Source organism: Tachypleus tridentatus, chromosome 10 (genome assembly GCF_004210375.1).
Source record: "Tachypleus tridentatus isolate NWPU-2018 chromosome 10, ASM421037v1, whole genome shotgun sequence".
Lineage (NCBI taxonomy): Eukaryota > Metazoa > Arthropoda > Merostomata > Xiphosura > Limulidae > Tachypleus > Tachypleus tridentatus.
Window position 1 is genome coordinate 88,394,600 of NC_134834.1, and position 26,170 is coordinate 88,420,769.

A 26,170-nucleotide genomic window follows, 5' to 3' on the forward strand; every position below is an offset into this window, starting at 1 on the left:
TATTTCTATATATTTCATTAATATTCATATATTTATTCTGTTTGTCAATCGACAAGAACTGAAAATTTCAACCTGTGTACGTGAGGTAACGGCGAGGTCAAAGGCCTCTAGGGTACAGGTATAGCCGTCTCTAACTTTGAAATATTCACCAAAATTAGGGTAACCATCCACCAGTACCTGCCACCATAAATGGTTGTGTTTTCGATACTTGAATCTAGTAACAGGGTTTGCTGTCACTTTTATAAAGCGTCTGTATATAAAAGCTAAGCCTTTGTGTCAGTTAAACATGAAGTTCCTCTTTTCAATTGCTACCTTTATCAGTGTTGCTTACCTTGTATTGTTTTTTTTCAGTAAGGTATCTTTTGATATTTTGCTTTTCTCCTATTTTTAACAATAGTTTTTTTTATCTATCTTTTTGTTTTGTTTGATTTTGAATTTCGCGCAATACTTGAGGGCTACATGCGCTAGCCGTCCCTAATTTAGCAGTGTAAGTTCTAGAGGAAAGGCAGTTAGTCATCACCACTCACCGCCGACTCTTAGGCTACTCTTTTACCAACGAATAATGGGATTGACCGTTACATTATAACGCTTCCACGGCTGAAAGGGTGAGCATGTGTAATGTGACTAGGATTCGAACCCGTGACCCTCAGGTTACAAGTTGAGTGCCTTAACCACCTGGCCATGCCTTGCCACTTATAGAAATACTGTTAAAAAAATACAAGGTAACTAAGTAGCCCCAAGATGCAACATAATGTAATGGGTTATGTATCGCTCATATTTCCCTGTACTACTTCGTGAGCCCCAGTGGCACAGCCATATGTCTGGGAGCTTATAACGCTATAATCCAGATTTAGATACTTGTGGTGGGCAGAACACAGATAGTTTTTTGTGTAGCTTTGTGCTTAATAACGATTAACAACAACTATTTTGTAATTATATGATGGAGGAGTGGAGTATGTTTTAGCAGTTAACGCGTCGAGCCGTGAATCAGAGGGTTTAAAATCTCATTTTGTTGTTCCAAAAATCGTCTTTGGGGATTTGGTTGCTTTATAAGTGTGACGGCCGAAGCACATTTTCAACCAGCCAAGAGAAACTAAAGAATTGTCAAGGGATGTTGCTGATCAGCTGGCTTCCTTCTACTGTTTAAAACTAGGGACGGCTAACACAGATAGCCCTAGTTTAGTCAGATCTGGTGAACATCCCAAACAAACAAACAAACAATATGGAGGACAGCCTCCTTCAGTATACAACTTATAATGAACGGTTCATAGGTACAATATGCATATTTTGATTATAGGTTTCCAAGATAAGGATTCTATCAATGCCAACAAAAATAAATTGAAACAACCCATAATACTATCTGCATCAACTTTTGCTCAGTTAAATTTATTCACGTGAATAAACCGTAAATATCGTCACGGGAATTCGGTGCCATGATGCAGAATCGAAAAACTTTTATGTTTTTGGAATTTCGCGCTAAAGCTACACCAAGGCTATCTGCGCTAGCCGTCCCTAATTTAGCAGTGTAAGACTAGAGGAAAGGCAGCTAGTCATCACCACCTACCGCCACCTCTTGGGCTACTCTTTTACCAAAGAATAGTGGGAATGACCGTCACATTACAACGCCTCCACGGCTGAAAGGGCGAGCATGTTTGGTGCGTTGGGGATTGGAACCCGCGACCCTCAGATTAGAGTCGAACGCCTTAACCTACCTGGCTGTGCCGGGCCTTATCTATCTATTCATTCTTGGACGTGGTCCAGTGTTTATCGTGTCTGGCTGCAAATACAAGGGTCTAAGATTCGAGAAGTGATGTTTCTGGAACTTTTTAGATGTAGACGCTTCATAAAAGTGACAGCAAACACTCTTACTAAATTCAAATATCGAAAACACAGCTATTTATGTTGGCAGGTACTGCTGGATGGTTACCCTAATTTTGGTGAATATTTCAAAGTTAAGAGATGACTATATCTGAACTCTAGAAGCGTTTGACTCGGCCATTAGCTCACATTCGCAGGTTGAAATTTTCAGTTCTTGTTACTTTACAAACAAAATAAGTGTAGGTATAAAAATATAATAAACAACAAATAAAGTAACGTTGTCTATATATACGTCTAAACACAATTTTTAACCCCCAAATCTATATTCCTAATATTTTTTTGCATAGCGAAGACTTAAGTTAATCACGTGTGTATTTATTTCGTACTGTTAAACGGTGCAATATGCATCTTTGACCTCCGAATATAGTTTCTTTATTTTGTTATACTATGGTACAAGTTCGAGTTCTAACTGGCGTTCATTTGTCTTAAGGTTGTTATGGTATTACAGTAGAATCTGTATATCTTAACCTCTAGTTTAATTACATATGATGTTGTAAAGAGATTATTTTAAATTTAATACTGTGGATAATAATTATATATATATATATATATATATATATATATATATGTGTGTGTGTGTGTGTGTTGCTGCTATTCGGTGTAATAATGCATATCATTTTTTTACGTGTTTAATCGATGTAAAATTGTTGTACCTATGCACTTTAGGTTATTATTATCTTGCGTTCGGCATGCAATGATATTCACGTCAGCAAAAAGAACTGTGATAAATATACTCTTTTATGCGGCAGGAAACATATTTTATAAACTTTAAGTGATGAGACAACACATACACGTTTTTAACTGAGAATTTGTGAAAACGCAAAAATAAAAATTCGATGATTATTTCACATCATAAGCATTTTTCAAATTCGTCTGGTATTATTAATTACCCTAGCTCGGTATCGAAGCGAGAACTTTACACACTACTGTGCTAGCTAACTAGTTGTATTAATTTGTAAGGCATATTTAACAATTGAAATTAATGTGTTCTTTTCCTCTTACAAGTCCCTCGCTGGTACAGCGGTAAGTCTACGAATTTACAACGTTGAAATGAGGGGCTCGATTCCCCTCGGTGGATTCAGCAGATAGCCCAATGTGGCTTTACTATAAGAAAAAACACACACACTTCTCTTAAAAACAACGCCCGACTATTTGTACAACAGTTTGTTTTTCTTTATGGTGATTTTTTAAAAATTCCCTGTGAGAGGTTTGAACTCTTGACTTCTCTTACGTTAAAGAGTTAACCAGCTATCAGTTATTTGTAAGGTACATTTAAGTAATTCCAATTACCACATCTATATAATATCATTAATTATTATAAATAACCGTATTCTACAAACGTTTGTTTCATTTTATATTCTTGGTTGTATAATGTGGTAACATATACAGCTGGTAAACCTAATACATCTGTAGCAGATACAACCACACTTCTGTATGACTGTATTTCACTCTTCGTTTCTAAACATTTAAACAACCTACGCTAAATTTTAACTAATTATTGTTAAGTTAAAATTCGCACCAGGAACATTTTGAAGAGAGAAATATTGTATATTAATGTAACAAAATTGTAGTATTAATGTTTCTTGTGATTCCACACTTACAAATTACAGGACACATTATAATTCTGAACTTACACGTGTGGCTCCAACAGAAGAGAGGGCTGCGGTGTTTACCTTTTAAAGTTCGTTTGTTGGTTGATTATTATTCTTTTCAGGATGTTCTAGTTTGCCGACTCTGTTTGTTTCGGCGCGATACATTCTATCCTACAAAGACGTAGAGAAATAAACTAATCTCACCGCTTCACAACCCTGGGTAAATATTCCTTTCATTCATTATAGATACCCTTGGGAGACAATGCCAGCAAAGTGGTAATTTAATTGGCTTTAATTATATTTCAGTAACGTCTTTTTCCTACGGATATGTTGGCTTTCCATGCATACTCAGCTTTTAAAAGGTCTGTCCGTGTAGGTTGGTTTCAGAGGAGATTTTGTGCGAGTAAAATTCATTAAGCTCTATGACCTGGAAAATTGAACAAGATTCGTGTACAACGGTGCACACAAATCCACATCTGTCGAACTAACAATCTTAAGAGAATACATCCTGGCGTGAAGATAAATTGAAATTCGAGCGCGGCTTACTTTTCTCAACAACCATGATGACAACATTTCTAAAACATTTTTTTTGTCGACGACAGATTGAACCCTATTAGACTCAAGTAATTCTTTTAACTTGAGAATAAAAATATTAGAGTGTAACTGAAAGGATTATGAAACTGTGTGTGTGTGTTTTTCCTATAGCAAAGCCACAAAGGGCTATCTGCTCAGCCCACCGAGGGGATTATGAAACAGAGCAGATAGTTATTACATAAAGTTCGCATAAATCACGACTGTTAAATTAATCTAAAGCCTCTTATTTTTGATATTATTCTTGCTTGTCTGATCTCGAATATTTTGTGACCTCTAAAACCTTGTTTAGCTTCCCATGTCCCATTTTTCTTTATCTGGTCATTTCACAAGGAACAAAATTTAAAGAACGTTTTATACGATCATGAAATAACAAAATCTACATCTACTTAAAAGCCATACAATAAATAATCAACACTATAACACTTTAATTTACTAATGTCTTAAATCTTCCAACTATAATGTGTAACAAATTCTCTTTTATCACCGTTTACTTCACTAAAATCACTCAAACTTGTAATGATGACTATCACTTCTATACACACATTTTATAGGGTATAATAGTTTAATTAAATGCATGAGTTTTTTAATGTAAAAGCATTTGAAAGGGATCTTAATAATTATTACTGTAACATGATATAGCATCTCTCTAGGCCTAAATAACTGATGCTATTCTGCGAAGTGTAGCCTTAATTAGTTTTCTAGAAGTTTCTCTGTAACTTAAAAAAAATATATATATTTTTTAAAAGATTCTGCTAACTAATAATAACTTGAAGACTGTGGTCTAATATTCCCAATTAATGTCCTCCAAAATGCTCTGTAGGTAAGGTTGGCACCTGGAGAAGTCACTTTAAGATGTTTTTTTCTTTGAAATGAGCCACGAATCGTACACGTTGTATGGCAAGGATTGTTTCCCTACTTGAACAGATTTTTTTAGCTTTTTAATAGAAACCTTTGTTACAATATCTAGAATGTTATCATCTATGACCTCTTGACATATATAAGTATTTAGATGTGGAGACATTTCACCGTTACGCTCTAAGCACAGTTCTGCCCACACCGCTTTTTCTCACAGCTGGTACAACAACGCACGTGTTTTTAACAACTTTTCTAGCTGCTTTTAGCCAGACCATGTTTAACAGTCACTTCGAGACTAAATAAAGGATCTCTGACCATTCTAAAACAATTAGGCTGGTATGACCATGTGGTTAGGGCACTCTATTTGCATTTTGATGACTCGAATCCTTGTCCCATCAAACATATTCATCCTTTTAGTCGTGACGTTGTATCCCATAATATGTTGCTAATAGAGTAGCCCAAGATGTAGCGGTGATGACTAGCCTTCCCCTTAATCTTTCACTTTTAAATTAGAGACGGCTAGTGCACATAGGCCTCGTGTAGCTTTACAATAATTAAAAATAAAAGACTAATGCAAAACATTTACACCTAATTTCCAAAATACCTGTATCTTTTAGCTTTACACAAACCTAACACACTGATCATGTTTTAGGATGTTACACAGTTTTCATTGTTCCTCCCTTCTAAAGTACCCACATTTTTTAGGATAATTTTGCACAATACCCATGTTTAAATATTGTTTAAATGTGGCCAAACTAAATGTAGCATATCACATTTATTACCCTCTGACAGCAATATTTCACGAATGAACTTTCTTCTATTACATTAATTTCGATCGCCATGTTCCTGCATCTGATATTCACTAACCTATCTAATTAGTGATTGTATATTTTTACTTGATGGGTTCAAGAGATGTTGGAAAATTCTGGCAAGGTCTGTACGTTTATTTTTATAAGAAAACACTACATATACTGCAATTAAAATTAGTAAAGCTTTTCTCATGATATTTAACATCATAAGTAGCTCCTATGTGCATGGTGCCACGCTTACGTAACCGGTAAGCCGAAAACTAAACCCCGCCATTTTGGACAATCCAATAATAAGTATTTAGTTGTTGGTATTGGAACATGGGATCAAATATTTGAAGAGACAACCAGATAAGAATCCAGGATTACTGTTTTATACTTTTCTAAACGTGTTTGTTTCTTAATTTCGCGCAAAGCTGACGAGGGTTATCTGCGCTTGCCGTTCCTAATTTAGCAGTGTTAGAGTAGAGGGAAGGTAGCTAGTCATCACCACTCACCGCCAACTCTTGGGCTACTCTTTTGTCAATGAATAGTGGGATTAACCGTCACATTATAACGCCCCCGCCTCATATTACGAGTCGGGTGCCCAAACCACATGACAATGCTTGGCCTGGTTTCTAAAAGTCGCTACGTAATGTTAAATAGACCGAAGCAGTAAAACGTGCAGACCCGAGTGACAATGACAAGACTTAAAAAATCATCGTAGTATCGTAGAATATGCAGTTCCCATTTTATATGTAGTTAGTATTACTTGTATATACAATGTACCTTGTTACAATTATATTCAATAGAAATTGATCAAATGTGTCGCTCATAAATATTTGGTGTTTTCTGTAAACTAAATGCTATGATAGCAACCAATAGAAGCGGTGCTAGGTGGGAGAGCGCAGTGGCCGATAATAAAGTTTTATTAAAAATGTGAGTTGTTAAAACAGGTGGTCTTCAAATCCCATGCTTATTTGTGTAAAATATATATATATTAAGAAAATGGTTTTGCAAGAAAGGAAAACTTAATATGCAATACAATATTATGTAGTACATCTAGTTTGTAAATTCAACACTGATAGAACATAAACAACAGGCCTAATGACAAAACCATCTTCTACATACCCTCGAGCAACCTTTGTAGTTGGACATTTTTTACATTTTCCACAATATGGCATTGCACACCCAGCTGGTCAAAAAATACATGTAAGTATCAAGGTGTTTATAGGCACTGAACTGCCTTCCTGTATAAAAAGATGTTATTAGTAATAAATAATTTATGGTATCTAACTTCTTAGTCTGTGATACTTTAACGTTGATTTGTAGGCTTAACTTGGATCCTTCGTTTGTTCCAGCATTTGTTATTGCTGAAGAGATGGAATAAGGATACGTTGTGTAAAGAAGGACATTTCTGCACCTTTCTTTGTATTTTGACATGCGTATATTGTCTAATTTTAGTGTAAATTTGTGAAAAGTTAATAAATAACTAGGTGATTATGTAGTAGCAGAGGCCATGTTTTCATCAATGATGTTTGCGGCCATATTGCAATGTTTGCTTTAGTGACGTAACTGCATAAGGTCTATAAGAATTACAACACCGGAGCGAGTCATATATTGTCTGTTGGCAGAGTGTCTCATAACGAATCATGAACTGAACTTAGCTTCTCAAACTAACAAAAATCATATTGTAAATGAATTATTGATATTAGCTCTATATCAGAACGTTTCGCTCTTTAGAAATAAAAAATATTTATAATTTAGGTGTTAAAAAATAAGTGAATTTCATAAAAACGCTGACTGTTGGGTCGATGAAATTAATTACGAAAGAAAGAAAAACTTTAACGATAAGACTCTTATATTTTTTTTTAAATAATGAATTCATGCAATTTTTAAAAAGTTCTTTAAGTAACTCAAACGCGAATAAAATTTTTAAAACTACACAAAACTTCAATATGTAGAAACACTTTTTCGAAAATTAATCGTCTGTTTCCTCTGTAAAAAAAAAAAAAGATTAATGTCTAATTTTTACGAATTCTTCACAAAACTCTAAATTGACTCTGTTTTATTTTCTTTATCAGAATTATTTTGAAAATAAATCCTTCGTTATCTTTAAAACTCGGTTTACTAATGGAATATATTATGAACTATATTTTATTTATGACATCTGTAAAAGAGCTGATACATTTCCTCTCGAAGAAACCCGACATGGCTACGTGGTTAAGGTATTCGACTCGTAATATGAGGGTCGGGGGTTCGAATCCCTGTCGAACTAAACATGCTCGCCCTTTCAGCCGTGGGAGCGTTATAATGTGCGGTCATCCCCCGTTTTCGTTAGTAAAAACGTAGCCCAGAAATTGGTGGTGGGTGGTGATGACTAGCTACCTTTTATCTAGTCTTACACTGCAAAATTAGGGGCGGCTAGCGCAGATAGCCCTCGTGTGGCTTTGCGCGAATTTGAAAGAAACATTCTCTCGAAAGAATCACTAATCGATCATTTTTCAAAACAGGAGCTTTGCATTGTATGAAAAATAACCGTGGACAGAACGTTTATTTAAAAGGTGATTGAAAATTAACTTTGTATTCGCGAAATAAACTTTTTTTATACAGTAACATGGCATTAATACATACTTTAAAGGTGCTTGAATCATATAAACCTGACATACGAATAGTTTTGTTGTTGTTTTTATCAAAAACTACATAACACTTAAGTGACCAGGTGAGTTAATTTTCTGACTTTTTTTTGTTTATTAAGAAGTATTTGTTTAATTAGTGTAGGTAAAACAGGATATTTTTTTTACTACCTACGTTTGATAAATGTATTAAGTTCTATGATTTTACGATACAGATTAATGGCTATTCAGGACATATGGACCCCGTACTGTTGGTTTTGAAATATCACGAAATTCTTAGAGCTTTAACAATTCCTCTGTTGAACACAAACAAACAGCCATTTTGTTTTTCTGTACAGAAACATTTGGAAGTGAACTTCCGTTTCCTTTTCTTTCTGTCTTGGAGACATTTTTTATACAAGTGCTAGATATTTTTGATAAGTACATGAAACCTTATTGCTTGAAAACACTGAGCTGTCGTAACGAATCCGGTCGATGAATTCAATTATGTATTAATGTCCCGTTTATGTCATTCTCAGTGAACTTATTGAAACTTGGAATTCATTAAAGTTTTTTAGGTGACATAATTAAAATATTAACTCGCATATAAACCAGATTAAAACTGTTGGGACGTGTGCTTCTCAAACTAGATGTAGAGTTTTTTTGTTTTTACACGTTTTATTTTTCCCTACGTTGTTTTACACTCTAGTACATTAATCAAAGTATAAAAAGAATAAAAAAATCAAATTCCTTATCGTGTACATAATCATCAAAAGAAAATCCGCCCTAAAACGAAAGGAATATAGAAAAGCGGTTATCCACTTCAAGTTCTGTTTACCAACTCTTATCTTGTATGGAATATCTATTTGAGAGAAACTGTACAAATCAAGAGACAAACGGCAGTAGTTTTCAATGAACCGTTTGACATTCCAGTCAGTACATGCATTAAAACAGAATTTAGGTCAAACATTTTTGTAATATCTGTTAATGTTAAAATATAGGAAATAGCTCTCTATTTTGATACTCAGACACATATACATGCCAAAGACAGCTCTTAAATCAATAACATGTTCTAATCCACGGACCAATGAATTCCATGTACTCGAGATAAAACAAAAAATTCTGCTCTGTAATGCCACAAAGAAGTGATATAATACAAGTCTCAATTCCTCCACATTACATGTTACTTATAAAACTAGAGAGGCAAAAAAAGACACACAAATGCTTACATTGAAGGATCAGTTATATGGGATTTGATAGTGAGGCTTAGCATTACTTTTATAAAATAATGCATTTTTTCATTTTTGTATAGTAAGCGTTTAAAACAGAACGAATTATTTATGTGCATCTTCATTCTTTATAAGCCTAACTCGCCGTTATTCTATCACAAAGTACAATAATTGTGAGAACTAAATGATAATCCTTTCCCTGTTATAAAACACTCGGGCAGTAATTGGATAGATCTTTGCTTTTTATTTTATTTAGAAGCATGTATAAAAATTCTGTTTTTAACGTATGTAAAACGGAATTGTACGTTTTCAATAATATTTATAAACAATGCTACTTTAAAATGGTGACTACGACAACACAATAACATAAAATCAGCTTGAATTACTCAACCAGTGGGAGTTAACCTAATCATTTCAGCTTAAATGAAATTCTTATAATTATTTTAAAATATTCTAATACCTTTCTAGTCTAACGCTCACAAGGCTCGAGCCTTTCAGTTTTTTTTTTTTTACAGAAATTTCGCGAAAATGGACACAGACTTGCATTCGCGTATAGTTGTCCCTAACTTTATGATGGACTATTGGGGGGGTAGTGCAAGTAGCCAACACCAACCCTTTAGTTATTGTTGTTTGACCGAATAGTGCACTCTCGTTAACAAAGTGCGGAGCGTGTTTTTATGACAACAATACACATTTGTTTCTTTGGAATTAAGCACAAAACTACACGATGGGCTATCTGTACTCTGCCCACCTTGGCTATCGAAACCCGGTTTCTAGCGGTGTGAGTCCACAGACATACCGCTGTGTCACTAGGGTGGGGGGCAGCAAGATACGAATCATGAACCTTCGGATCTAAAGAAAGTGTATACGTAGGCCTATTAGAGTTGATTAGGAAAAAATAAATTTAGGGATAGAACTTGTTTTATACATTACAAATATTCAATAAACCGATATCTGATGAACCGTTTTAACTTAAAATCACCATTAATGCCTGAATATGTGAACAAACGGAACCAGTGGATTCCTTTACTGTCAATAAACTGCAAGTTATCGGTATCCTTGGTATAGGAATAACATCGATTTATTGATCGTTGGTGTACTTTCAATGTATCTAACGTTCCTTTGGGATTAATCTAAAGTACAAAAACTTGTTCGAAAGGAGTTCAATTATTCTGCACCTCCGTTTTGTGTTCTTAGTAACTGCAGTCGAAACGGAGAACTAATTCAGTCTCAAAAATTAGGAAATAAAAGAACGAAAGAGGTTATAAGTGAGTTCATAAATATAACTTTAAAGTCACAACAGTTTTCTTTTTAGATTAGTTTCTTTTCCTCTTTTTGTAGTTCTTATGTATTCCCTGCTCCTTTCTTTCCTTTCACATAGTGTTTACTCTCTAGTTTCTTCTTTCTGCTTCCTGTTTATTATTTTATTTTCACTTCTTCCTCCTTTCTGTTTACTTTCTACTTTTTCTTCCCATTTAGTGTTTACTCTCTAGTTTCTTCTTTCTGTTTATTTTATTTTCACTTCTTCCTCCTTTCTGTTTACTTTCTACCCTTTCTTCCCATTTAGTGTTTACTCTCTAGTTTCTTCTTTCTGTTTAGTTTATTTTCACTTCTTCCTCCTTTCTGTTTTTTCGCTTTCCATTTAGTGTTTTCCTCCTTTCTGTTTATTTTATTTTCACTTCTTCCTCCTTTCTGTTTTTTTCTTCCCATTTAGTGTTTACTCTTTAGTTTCTTCTTTCTGCTTCCTGTTTATTTTATTTTCACTTTTTCCTCCTTTCTGTTTACTTTCTACTTTTTCTTCCCATTTAGTGTTTACTCTTTAGTTTCTTCTTTCTGCTTCCTGTTTATTTTATTTTCACTTCTTCCTACTTTCTGTTTACTTTCTACTTTTTCTTCCCATTTAGTGTTTACTCAATATTCTAATCTTTCTATTTTTCGTTCACTGTAATTTCCTTCCACTTCCTCTTTATCTACGTCCTTGTACTTCCTGTTTACTCTTTATCTACGTCCATAACTGTCTTTTCTTCCTTTCATGTGACACCTACCACCATTTCAGCAGGAAATAAACTCAAAAGGATTTTTCAACCAAAAAAATCTTAAATAGCCATAAAAATAATAAGAAAACGAAAAGCCTGAAGAATCTTAAAACATTATTCAACTGTGTTAAGTATCAGGTAAGTGGAAGAAGCCAAGGTTTGAACCTCCTATATCCACTTCCTCTTTATACTGTACAGTTTCCTTACACTTTCCCAGGGAATCTTTACTCTTCTTGTTTATTATTTTTCCCCTCAAGTTATTTTTGTTTAATGATTCTTTTTGTTTCTCGACAGTTTCTGTTACCAGTGGGTTAGAACGTTACATTAAAACAACTTGGGAGTCTTCAACATTTTGTTACAGTCTATGCGCTCTCCGCTAATACAGCGATAAGTCTACGTATTTACATCGCTAAAACCAGGGGTTCGATTCCCCTCGGTTGGCTCGGAAGATAACCGGATGTGGCTTTGCTATAAACACACACACACACATATAGTCTATGCCGTCACGTTTGGTTATGCTCTATCTGACGACCATGTAACTTAATGATATCTATATAACGTAGTTTCACTGAAAATAACAAAAACCTAAAACTCCGTCCTATTGCTATCATGTTTAAAGCAATTCACGACCCTGCTTGGCTTTCCATAGTCATCTAGGATTCGAGGATAACTGTTTTAAGTTCCCGTTTTAATGCCTTAGTTGTACAAAAATCCATTGGCCCTGAGCATGCGATTTAAACTACGTCTTCGAACACGAACATTTATCTGATTCTCCAACTGTTTTAGGTATGCGACAGTTATAGGGGAGGTATGACTGACAGCCAGAACTTGGTAAAACCATACTTCCCGTCGTTCTTGTGTTTTGCCTTCTTGATTATGTTGTGTACTGTTGTCCATTGCATGTAGATGATTTTGACTACCTACTTTTGTGTTCATGGATTCTCACTTGTTATAAAATGCCATACTTTGATCAACACGCCTGTTATCCACTTATTAAAGGCTTCTTTCTGAGTAGTTCTGGTGGCCCAAGTTGATTCGTATTCCTTTGTTTTCCGTCTTGGAAATTCTAAATTCCTAATGGGAACACATTTTTATCAGCTATAAATATTTTGCGTCAGAACAGATTGTTACATAACTCTTTTGAAAGTGATCTATTTTTAGTGGTATCAAACTAACTACGTAACGCCAAAATGTAGTTCTTATATATTCCGTTACACTCAGACTTCACATCAGCTGTGTTCGACACGTTTATTTGTGATTTGGATATTCAAAATGATTATAATATAATGCACCCAACCATATAGTATTAACGCTCATATTTTTTCTGTTTGTTTGATTGCTTTCAGGGCAGTTACGATTTAATATTTCTACAATAAATGACACAACTTGATAGCTGCACACGTATCAAACTATATCATAAACATAGTCTTTAAAGCTTCATTACTATAATAACGTTTTCACTCGCAATGTTTTAAACTTGTTAAAAGCTTCCCTTATTTCAGTATCATTTCTTATGTTCTTATTTTTTGTCTATGAAAAACAATGTAATTCTTATTTGAGCTGTATTACATGTACAAATTTATATTTCTTTGTTTTTTATAACCAAGGTACACAGTGATGGTCTATCTGTACTGCACCGATTACAGGTATCGAATCTCAATTTTTAGAGTGGTGAGTCATTCATTGACTTACTGCTCAGCTATTGGTGGACACTTATTTTTGTAAATGCTTGATGATAAGCTAATATACTTTTTTTATTTAAGTAATGATTTAGAATACTTTGATAAAGTCAGAATTTTTATTCTTATAGGTTTTATCTTCTTTGGATTATTTTATCCACTTTCTTCACGCGATGTGCTTGCAACATTAAGAGCAAGAAATAAATCATTATACGGAGGTGAAAAAAAATCGAACGATTCTAGAACCAAGTATATACTCTATCGAAAATCGCATATAATCCTTCAGATCTTAATGGCTTTTTTTTTTTATAGTTTTTGGCACCAACTCATAGGTATATCGGGCACGTGTGTTCTTAAAATCTCTCAAAAACGCATTCAGATGTAGACCTTAAAATGAACATAACGTCATCGATCCTCGTTTTATCTAAATGATACCAACGGCCTGCGTAACAATGGATTTTCACTCAAGACTCGTAATCTTACCTTCGAAGTGCATAGTCGAATCTTTATTATTTCTTTAAAGTATACAGTTCGTTACACTTTTCATGACGATAATATCAAACATTGAAAGTGGAATATCCAATTTTCGTTACTCATTCATTCAAAAAAGATAGTCAATTTGAATCTGTATACTTCTGATCATTCCAGTCGAGTTCTCGGGAATTTCTAATAGAGGGGAAATGGTGGCAAAAGTAAGTTTGGGGAAGGGAGGTTAGTTTGTTTTTTGACTTTCGCGCAAAACTACTCGAGAGCTATCTGCGCTAGCCGTCCCTAATTTAGCAGTGTGAGGCTAGAGGGAAGGCAGCTAGTCATTACCACCCACCGCCAACTCTTGGGCTACTCTTTTACCAACGAATAGTGCGATTGACCGTCACTTTATAACGTCCCCACGGCTAAAAGGGCTTGGGGAGGACAGAAAAAACTAATATTTTCATGTCAATGGTAAGATGGGTAATATTATTTGACCTGTCTTCTAAAGTAGCCTTCAACGTGTAAGTAAATGTCCATATTTTGATAACATTTTATTAGTACGGGTATGAAAAATCGGCAATAAGTCCGGTTGAAAACATATGTCAACACAAAATTTGCTTAGATCAGCGCTTCGGTATTGACACGTGATTCACTTATCGCGCTTATTTATTTAAAGTCGATATTTAAAAGTGAATATTAGCACAGAAACGAACTGGTTTTAACTTCGTTTGTAGGTGCATGCAAAATAGTTAGAACGTAAATCCAACGTTGGTCCGGTTGGTGTCCATATCAGACTTCTGTTAATTTTAATGAAATACGTCACGCAGATGATTAATACCATTAATTTTGTCGAGTTCAACAGTCAACCCATTAATTAACGAAAGACGTATCTGGCAAACTAAAATATAATGATCTTCCACATCGAAGGATTTGAGTATTTCTGCCAAAACTCCAGACGTTTTGAAGGTATCAAAATTAAAGTCTTCCTTATTGTATCACGGTGTGTTAGGTTTCTCTGTAAAGCAATCAATTACGATGAATCATGTATGAAACACACGGTTAACCTTGTTGTCCTTCGGTCTCTAGGAGAAATGTACTGTGGCTACTAACACAGCGAGATCGCCAAAGTTACATCTTCATTCTTTCATTGACGTAGTTAAAAAGTATTTGTCTGTGTCAGACGCGCCAACAGTTAGAAAATACGACGTTGAATCCAATCAACAAATTCTTCTGCTTATTTCTTCTCAACTGACAACAACTTACCTAAAGTTTGTGTGTCAGCTGTCGCCAGGCTTGTTGGCTATTTGACAGCACAGTTGCTAATAATCTCTTTGACAAGTTTCTTTTGCTTATGATTTAGATTATTCTTTACTTCAGTTTGTTAGCATATAGATTAATTTCTGTTATTTTCTCAATATGTCCTAATTTTGTAAAGGATTTTTTTTGTGAGTGTGTATTTCATCATAATTATTTTTTGTACTTTTCGAATACACAGATCCCAATAAACACCGTGTAGTTTTGCATAAGTCTCTGTAATATTAATATAATTTGGATTACTATATCTACGAAAATGTTAAAAATCATCATAACATTTCTACGTTAATACAGCGTGTTGGTAAATACAACAGAATTCATACTCCTATAAGAGTGTAAGTAACACACAATAAATACATAGCATCGGTGTGAATGTACGTCTGTTTCAGGTGTGTCACGTTTATTAATATTTCCTTGACTTGAAGGTGTTGTTTTGAATCTTCTTTTATAGAGTGTACAAAAAATAAATACAGTGGCCACTATATTTGAGGTATTGCGTAATTTAGATCCGTGATGTACAAATTGTGCCCTTCCCCTCCCAAGAAGGGCGCTGAGAGTCGACAGGGGTGGGGCTTAATTATGGGTATAGTAGGAAATAAATTATATTTGATTGTAAATATTTAAAATAAAGACATTTTAAAACTATTGTACAAATTTTACTATTACTAGTGAAGGTACACGGTTTCGCTGGAGTTATTAGATTGATGTATTCTATTTAACTCTGTCAATTTGTATATTCTCAATCAATTTTAGCATAAAAGTACAACTAATATATTTTTTTTGCTAAGCAACATGAGATAAAATCCATTGTTGGATCGCATTGTTACCGAAATGCACTAGCTTTTCTATATATTAGAAGTGGTTATATAAGGAACGACTTATTTTTCTATGTAGTATTTTGGTAGTTTGCCTCATTAAAAAGATTCGCACCCGCATGTATGCACACATCCACGTGCTTGGCCGTCTGTCTGTGATTACTGTTTATAATATAAAGAAACGCTTGTATGTGCTTATTCACTTTATTGCCTCATTAGAAAGATGCGCATGTGTGCACGCACAAGGATAACATAAATAATACCCTGATGCACACTCTTAGGGTCCACTTACTATTGTTACATTTCATATTGTTAGATTCTTCTTGGAGTTATATGGTCACATTCTTTTCTATGAGGTTTTCTCTTGTTTACCTCACAAAAAGATGTGCTCTCGTGTATATATAACAATATCACACCATCAGAGTCCATATAATATTTGTGCAAAATTTCAGGTTCTTAGAACCATGAAGTCATGTACAAACACAGGCCCACATACATCCCTTTTATTATTATACTTCAGGTACTAGAGTAACAACAATTAACATTGGAAAATGACGTGTGCAGCATCTACACAAATAGGTTAGAATGGGGCTGTTAGTGTGGGGGCTTCACAACGAACAAGTAACAGATTTTTCCAAGCCGAAAAGCAAATGTAAGAAGAGTCTACAAAACCGAAACGTTGTATATTTACACTCTTTCTTCTTACTTATCAGCGTTAAATTAACTTTTAATATACACAACTGGTTGTATCAAACAGTTTAGTAAAAACGGGCAGTATCCTATTTCCTCAGTCCAAGTTTAAGAAACGCAAGACTTTTTTTCTTCAGGGCTATTTCTGAACGTTGCACTTCGCTGTTTAATGGCAATAGTGTTAAATCTTTAAATTACGAAACGATGTAGTTGGCCTTCAAACCACTGGTTTTATTTTATTTTATAAATGTAACTGAATTGACAGGTGACGCTGAGCAGTTATTAGTCTAATAAATATTTTATTTCTTTCACTCATATCACCATTTCATGTATTGTTCTATATTATATTTATTTTCATTTTCACCAAAAGTAAAATTAAACGTTTTTAATCTGTAACGTATAAGCCTAATACATTTTTGTTCGCTGCATACTTTGTTGGGAATTGCAGTTTCGCCTATTCAGTGCTTGTCAGCATAGCGCAGTATAGTAAATTAAATTAAATAAATACATTTAAGCCTCTTATAATACTATTGTGTATATGATTTATGGGAGTTTTGATTCTTTTTTAATTCACCATCTAGTAACATAAGTTATTTATGGCGAGTTAAAAAGAGCTCAAAACCCCCCTAATTATTTGTTTTATCCTTTTTTGCGTTTGTTTTTTATCCGCTAACTGATAAAGAAATTTCATCAATAATATAAAATTGCTAATCGTGCTGTTTAAACGTCACAAGTAAAACATTTAAAGATAGTTATTAGAAGTGTCCTACGACCTCTGTATTAATACACTTCCCTTAAACAGACTACAGAGATGCACAAGAGCCAGAAGCCTTAATTATCATATAAGAATATGAGAACATAGCCTGTAGTAATGGCTACGTTCCATATAAAAATCACCGCGTCTGTTGATTGAATCACCAAAATATCAGGAACGTTTGTTTACTCATTTGTCAGCTATTTAGTCTCAAGTTTTAGACATTAATACACATTTACAGTGTGTTAAAAACATGGATAAGTGGGTGTTACATATCATTAAAGAGCGATCTCGTGTTTCTTCCAGTAACAACAAATTAATGGCTCTGTACCTGGACCAAGCACTTTGTCGGTTTTTGATTTTATTGCAACTGTTGGTAAACTGAACAAAAATCGAAAATTAAACGCTTTAAGCATCCAAGAGAGTTATTTAAAATACGGTTTCACTTACAGAATTGTTAATAACGAGAAACGATCTCAGTGTATTATTGGTACCTAGATTTTAGCTTGTTTATTTGTTTATTGTAAAGCACAAACTTACACTATACACTACCCGTGCCCTGCCCACCACGGATATTGAAACCCGGTTTCTAGCATTATAACTCCACAGACATCCCGCTGTGCCACTGAAGGGCAGGGTATAAGTAGTGACAGCATGAAACCATATGAATTTACAAGGCATTTGAAAACTAAACAACTTAAGCATGTAAGTAAAAAAAAAAACAACAAAAAAACTCGTTCTTCAATAAAGAAAGGGTAAAACAGTTTGATTGAAAAGTTGGTCATTTTTCCAACAAAAACGTAAAAATTATTTTAGTAGCATCTTATTTAGTTGGGAAAAGCATGAAGCCATACAATATAGGAGAAATATTAGTATTTCTTCTGCCATAAAACATATAACATTATCCATGGAGAGAGGTGTTTTGAGGATCTTAAGTAGTGCCTTCAATCACGTGGTACTGTCGCAAGGCATAAAAATGCAATTAATAACGCAAACCCTGAACAGTAAGAAATTTTCCATACAATGTTATAAAAACAAAGACTGTGTTGGTTTAGCTCAGCTTCTATTATTTATATGAAACTGTTTAAGAGGAAGTATGTGAAGAGGTTTTGTTTTGCCAAGTACTGGACGGAAGCGTTGAAAGCGAAATCATCTTTGTTCTTATTGTAACGTTTTCCACCATAGACACACTGTATTTAAGTAATTCTGTTTGATATATACTGATAGGAGCTGCTTTATTTATGGGAAACAAGACCTGGTTCAGACTCGCAGTTAGTGCTCTTTCTCCAGGTGCAATATTTAGACATTGCATCATATACGGGGAAGAACCAGCTTCAAATATATTGCAGTTTGAAGTAAAATAAGTGCCACGAAATGCTGTGAGTGTTGTAAATCTTGTGAAATTAAGAGTTTTCAACAATGGGCTGTGTTTCTTTCTTTATGGAGAAATAGGACCAACGTATGAGAATCTCCTGTTCCATATAGAGGTATGCTGGTTGTCTCGCGAGAAGGTACTTAGTCGCATTATACTTCTGAAATCGACCTCAGTATTTTTATTTTTGTATTAGACTGAAAACTCACCTAAGCAGCGTATTTTATGGATAAAAAGTAACTTCTAGTACTATACTATTTGATTGAAAGTTTCGATAAATTCAGCGACCTTAATTTGCCACATGAAATAGCAAAACATTACAGCGGAATGACAAAGTGTCAGTGTTTTTGTCAAACACTTGCATTGTTGAAATACCAGTGTGTGAACAGAAACTGAAATGTTTCCTTGCCTCAGGCATTTCTTGAAACAAAATGAGTTAAATCATTGTATTATTGGTGACGTTATTTTTGATCATCTCGGGAAACTTCAGTGTCAATTTATAGATCAATTCCAACCATTAATGGGAGAAAACGATTCCGTTCAAGCTCGTAGAACTATCCAGTGATAAAAAAAAAAAACCTTCAGGAAGAATTCAAGTCAAAACATTTTGGAAACTTCCGCATGGCAGTTGAAATATCCTGACCTGTCAAGAAAAGCAATGGACCTTTCCCGCCAACATATCCTTTCGAGTCAGCATTTTATGTTCTGACAGCAACAAAAATAAAACAACAACATCGACTTCACATAGAAGGGAATTTCTAAGTTGTTGTATCAACAATTTAGCCAAGAATGGATCTCGTCTTATTCCAAGTTCAAGCCTGTCCTTATCATCAAAGTTGTAAGTAAAGGGGAACTGTCTTTTGCTATGTACCACTTTTAGACATGCTTTATTTTTATACGAGTTGCAGGAGGCAACAGAAACGTATGTCGAGAAAGAGATATCATACATTGATGATTTAGACCATCTAGTTTGTTGAAAATAAGAACGATATTATTTTGTACAATTTTCCATTTTACTGTATACTTTATTAAGAATTAAAGTTATTAATATATATGTATACTTGAAGTACAAACTAGAAGCAGGTAATTTCTATAACATGGTTGGCATCATAGTTGATTTGATACTATACTGCGAGTAGCAATTCACTTGCGAAGATAAAACAACGTTAATTTTGATGACAATTTGAGGACTAGCAAACTTTGGATCACGAGCTCAAATGCCCGTATGTGCTCGCCCTTTCGGCGGTGGAGATGTCATAATGTGATGATCAATCCCACTTTTTAACAGCTTTGTCGAGAGCTACTTCTCTAAAATGCTAGAAAGTTCTACGATAATAGTGAACTAGTCAGTATAAACTGCTAACTTAACAAATGCAGTATTGTAGAATTTATTCTAAATGAGGTATAACTGGAATAAATTAAAGTTTCTGTTGGTGAATGTTTAATTATGGTGTTGAGTATACAGCAACAAGAGTTTCTAAATTTATTACTCAAGTGTAACAAGTAATTTAACATCGCCTATTGAAGAAACTCGCATTTCACGTTTAAAGAGAGATTTCGATAAATTTGTGTGTGTGTGTTTTCTTATAGCACAGCTACATTGGACTTTATGCTGAGTCCACTGATAAATTTGTGAAAAATCTACACTTTCTGGACAATTGAAAATTTCTTTCCCCAACAAACATTTTAACATAGCACCGTAGTTTTCCTGATTGCAATACTTTGAGCTTTGTTTTACATTTTCTTTTGTGAAAAGTTTTTTTGAGATTCTATAGTTAGGTTTGAAAGGGCTACACTTCACTATTGTAAAGTTCGCTACAAATTTGCTAAAGTAGAGAAAGTCTGTACATTGAAAGTATACCCACTACAAACATGCTTCGATGAAATATTTAGGTTTTCCGGTGAAAACAACTGATTCATATTTTTCAGAAGAAGGACGTTGCTTCCTCCCAGTCTACGGACTCACACCGTTACCAACCTGGTTTCGATACCCGTGGTGGTCAGAGCACAGCTAGGCTTTTGGGTAGCTTTGTGCTTAATTCCAAAGAAACAAAGCACGTTGTTACATATCTAGTTCTACATTTTTGATATATACACATCAGTTTTTACATTATTAGATAATCACTAACTTTTTGCCTTGACCTGAAAATGTGAAGCAAAATTATTATTTTTTAATTAGACTGACTGCGGTAAGGGTGCAGTAAACATATTTATGAAAACTGTAATAAATGGAATGAAAAACATTTGTACAACGTATGACAATTTTAAACAAAGTGTATTCGGGTAGGATATAAAAACGTGACCAACATAAGACACTTACGACGAGCTACAAGCTGATTATTGGGTTTGGGTAAAATGCATCCTCTCAGCATGTAAAATGATGTGTATTGACACGCTAAAAGAGTAAAAAGAGACGTTTAACTGTAAACTTCAAAAGATGAAGTTATGATCGCTGTGAAACATTAGATGGTTCAACTGCTCATGAGAAATAAATGAAAGACAATACCTCTGTGAGGCTGATGACGGGTGTCCAGAGCCATCTGCTCTGTAACTTGAGAACAAAATGCATCAGCTGGTGTTTTAAGTACTCTAATTACGTGGACCTAATGACATTTCCAAGTAAATAGTGATCTCTGATTACTTCTCTTCCCACAAGATGTACAAACATAACTAAAAAGTTCAGTACTACTCAATAACAACTTGGTAAATGAAGTCAGGTTCTCATCATTAGTGGCAGACTTAGATGATTAAAATCACATTGACATTAGCTTCGTTTCAATTTCATGGTTTGATAGGCGGGAATTATCCTGTAATCAATTGGGTTTATTAATTGTTTGTATGTGTGTAACTTTTTTTTATAAACAAACCACTCTTATAGTTGTTATAAATTTCGATTTTGCCTACTATTAACTAACTGAAGTCATCCTTTAGCAATGGCTCCCCCAGTGACACAGCGGTATGTTGGCGAATCACATCGCTAGAAACCGAGTTTCGATATTCGTAGTGCATAGATAGCCAGCCCATTGTGTAGCTTTGTGCTTAATACCAAACAAACGAAAAACAAACCTCTAACAAGGCGTTTAGAAAAAATGATTAAGCGAATACAGTTTTTGTGTTCGACGATGAGAAAGATCAAGAGAATCTATGTTCTATGTTTAACATTTAAAGGCAAATAATCTAACAGCAACACAACATTGATTACGCTGACTTGAAACTTGCTGCACAAGCCATTCTCTATTCATGGCTTTGTGCAAGTGTTTTGCATAGCGGTTTATGCTGGAAATTATATGAATATTAATCAGTGATGACTGGAAAATCCACGTATAAAGAAAATTATATGTTTAAAAACGGCTGGTATGGATAGAGAAAGCACTAATAGAGGAGCGAACAACATTTCGACTTTCTTTGGTCGTCGTCAGGTTCACAAAGAAAAAAGTGGTTACTGACCGGTAGCTGACCACATGTTTGAAGGCAGTTGTGTAATTGAGAGTAGGAATGTAGAGGGCGTGCTTAGATGTTGGATATATTTATTAATATAGGTACAAAGGTGTTTCTTTGTATTGGTAAATATACCTCACGATTTAAAAAATCACGAAACCATATACGGCTACATACAATATATTCCTGACATCAGCAGAAAAATAACCAACATTTGGCAAAAACTAGCAACAAAATATAACATTCCAGTTAATACCAAATTTATTCAAAAACCAGGCATAAAACTAAGGTCTATACTGTGTAAAAACTACATTGACAAACACAACACCAACATTATTTGTAAAATATAATGTGATAACTGCCACGACTTCTATATTGGAGAAACAGGTGGAAAAATGGAAACCAGATTCAAAGAACACAAAAAGTCACCTTCACACGTTTTCGAACACTGCAAATCAAATAAACACAACATAACCATAGAAAACACCCAAATACTAAATAAAGAAACAAACATAAACAAACGCAAAATTAAAGAAGCCTTACTTATACAACAACTTAAACCCAAAATAAACCAATACAAAGTAACACCTTTATACCTATATTAACAAATATAATCAAACATCTAAGCACGCCCTCTACATTCCTACACTCAATTACACAACTGCCTTCAAACATGTGGTCAGTAACACTTTCTTTATTTGTGAACCTGACGATGACCGAAGAAGGTCGAAACGTTGTTTACTCCTCTACCAGAGATGTGTAATCATTACGATTTTGGTGTATACATTACGACTATACGCTCATACAGACAAATATTACGACTTGTTGCAACTCCCAAATTATTATATATTATATAGGCCTATACAATAGAGATAAATTGTTCCCCCAGGGCTTGAAAGTGGTGAAAAGAAAATTCCTAGTGAGATACAAATAAATTTTGATAATAAATAAAAGACATAGTCCAAATGGCTACTTGCGATAATCATGCTTGTGCTTGAACTAATAAAATATATTTGTATCTCCGACATCTAACAATAGTTTGAGTGCGGTGCTTCTCCATGCTTGGTACGTGGGAGAATCCATAGTTACGTCATCAGTGCTTGTTAGCCAATCAGCGCTCGCGTAGATGGTTATTTCTTGTTTTTTAAGCGGCATAGAAACACCAATGCGATCGTTCACAGGATGGAAAAAAAAGAGGTCTCGTTCACCAGATTGTCTTGTTTCTGGCAAATCTAAAAGAACTAAAACTATGAAAGGGATCTGTATACAATCATTACGCTCAATCATTTGAAACAGTTGGCATCTCTGCTCTACTAGTGCTTTTTCTACCCATACCAGCCGTTTTTAAATATATATGAATAATAGAAGAGGTTAGAATGGCTTTGAAACACTACAAACTTGTAGAAGAAAAGCGTGTGCTTTGTTTTGGTGTAATTTAGTTATTATGAAAAAGTGGAAACGTAAAACCAAATTAGTTAATAAAATAATTTTATTTTTTTCCAAAACCGCAGAATATATATATAGTTTATAGATTTTCTAAACTAAACTAAACTAAACTAACGTGGCAGGGGTTCAGTTTAGAGAGAGAGAAATCAGAAGAGTTCTCTCCCCAACTGGGGTATTCAGGAACTTTGTAGTTCCTCTTCGTCCCCTTACATGAGATATGTTTTAAAATATCCGTGGGATTTTTACTTTAATTTAACATTTCAAAAAATGGAGTGGTGTATTTGTGAGTGAGAGGAAGGACGGGAGAACTGGACGAAAGCAGCGAAAGTGAAGTGAGCCAAACCTTGGCTCGAGGACGGAGTACACTGGTGGCTGGCGAATTGATTTTTGAAATTTACTGTGATTGATTATATACCTTTGACTGGGTAAACTTTTTTCTGAACCTTTTATTACTTTTTATTTAATTCAATTTCTGTGCAACAGATGGTACGTTGATACAAAGATGTTAATAATTAAATACTTAGGGTATTATGTGCAGGAAGTTTTCAACAAAAATACCCATATCATAATTTTTATCAGTATTTTATTTATTCTGTGTTTGTTAGTTGATTTCTTTTCGAAGAATAAATTAAATATAATAAAAACACAAGTAAAAGATTACAGAAAGCTGAGGAAGCCAAGATGCCATTTAGGAGAAGGGAGATTTGTTCTGTTTTGTGCAAGTCTGAAGGTTTGGATAATTATGGTGGGCAGAGATGTCTTTGTGGTTAAAAACAAAATGTACAAAAAAGTGTCAAATGCGTAAGAGAGCGATACTTTAATATGATATATATTATAATTTACTTTAAAATGACCTCTTACTACATAGGCTCGACATGGCCAGGTGGTTAGGCGCTCGACTCGCAATCTGGGGTTCGATGGTACAAATGTCCTTCACATCAAATATACTCGCTTTTGAAGCTATACGTGCGTTATAAAGTTGTGTTTAATCCTACTATTCGTTGAGTAAAAGGGTAGCCCCAAAATTTGCGGCGGGTAGTGATGATTAACTGCCTTTTCTCTAATCTTTCAGTGCTAAATTAGGAATAGCTAGCACTGATAGCCCCCATGCAGTTTTCGGCGAAATCCAAACCAAATTTTGCTTCATTTCACCCAAATAAAGTAACTCAGTAAAAATAAAACAATATTATGGGATGTAGGTGGTATCATATTTCAAATATGTCATTCATCGTCCATGCACTATAAATGGCATAATTTAGCCCTATTTACAGCTAAGTCTTCCTTAAAATATCTGTGGTTTGTGTATTTTTTTTTCAGTCATGCCGCCCTATTTTTTTTTGTGGTTATTTAACAGTTTATATGCTTTTGTGTTTACTCTTTGTAGTCTCGTTACTTAACGTTTTGTATAATTTAGGTCGAGATGACAAAACTATAAATAAAGCCGTGTGTTTGTGTTTTCTTATAGCAAAGCCACACTGAGCTATCTGCTGAGTCTACCGAAGGGAATCGAACCCCTGATTTTAGCGTTGAAATCCATAGACTTATAGTTGTACCAGCGGGGGATAAATAAAGCAGTGATAAACAAGATTGGATTATAAAATAAATTACCAAAAGATGGTTGTAATCTGTCCCAGCCAAGTTCCTTTTCAGCTCCAAAGTTTTTGAGAAACTTAATAACTATGTAAAATTTTTGCCAAAATGTTTGCCTACTGTTCTATATTGATGTTATTGTTTACATGCCTGAAGTAGTTATTGCCTAATATCTTTCTCGTATTCGATACGAGCTTGTTCGGTCTGAAGACGTTTAAATTTTTCTCTCAGCTTCGCCCCCTACAGTGGCTCAGCGGTATGTTTGCGAACAAAACGCTAAAAACCGGGTTTCAATACCCGTGGTGGGCAGAGCACAGATAACCCATTGTGCAGTTTTGTGCTTAATTCAAAACAACAACAACACCAACTTTCAGCTTCGATACGAACTTGGTAAAGCTCGATCTGTTCGAGTTTTAGCTGGATTTCTAGCATTATCACTCAACTCTCATTGGCCTATGTAGACACTGGAATATTCCACTAATGTTTCATTAGACAACATATTATCATTTCGGTAATATGCTTTTTTTTCTCATTGATTTCTTAACTTCTAATTCTAAAATTTTGTCATTGTAGAACAATTCTCTTTTGATAACTTATCGAGGGTTCACGACGAGCGAATTAATTTCGAGTTGATATAGATACAATTCACTTAACATTAAGTTATCTGGCCCAGCATGGCCAGGTGGTTAAGGCGCTCAACTCAAAATCCGAGGGTCGCATGTTCGAATGCCCGTCACACCAAACATGCTCACCCTTTTAGCCATTAGAGCGTTATAATGCGATGGTCAATCCCACTATTCGTTGGTAAGAGAGTAGCCCAGGAGTTTAGGTGGGTGGTGATGACTAGCTGTCTTCCCTTTAGGCTTACACTGCTATATTAGGGATAACTAGCGCAGATAGGCCTCGTGTAGTTTTGCGTGAAATTCAAAAACAAACACTTAACGGGAAGCTAGCTACTTCTTCATACGTGAATTTTTCTACAGGTGAAGTAAAATGTCCGAATTTAATCCGCTTAAG

At 34.6% G+C, this 26,170-nt stretch overlaps 1 protein-coding gene across 2 annotated transcripts in view; it reads left to right on the forward strand.

The window, feature by feature from the left end:
* LOC143229828 (XK-related protein 6-like) overlaps positions 1-26,170 on the forward strand; it is an 89,840-nt gene that overhangs the window by 8,703 nt on the left and 54,967 nt on the right. The gene's annotated exons all lie outside the window — the stretch shown is intronic.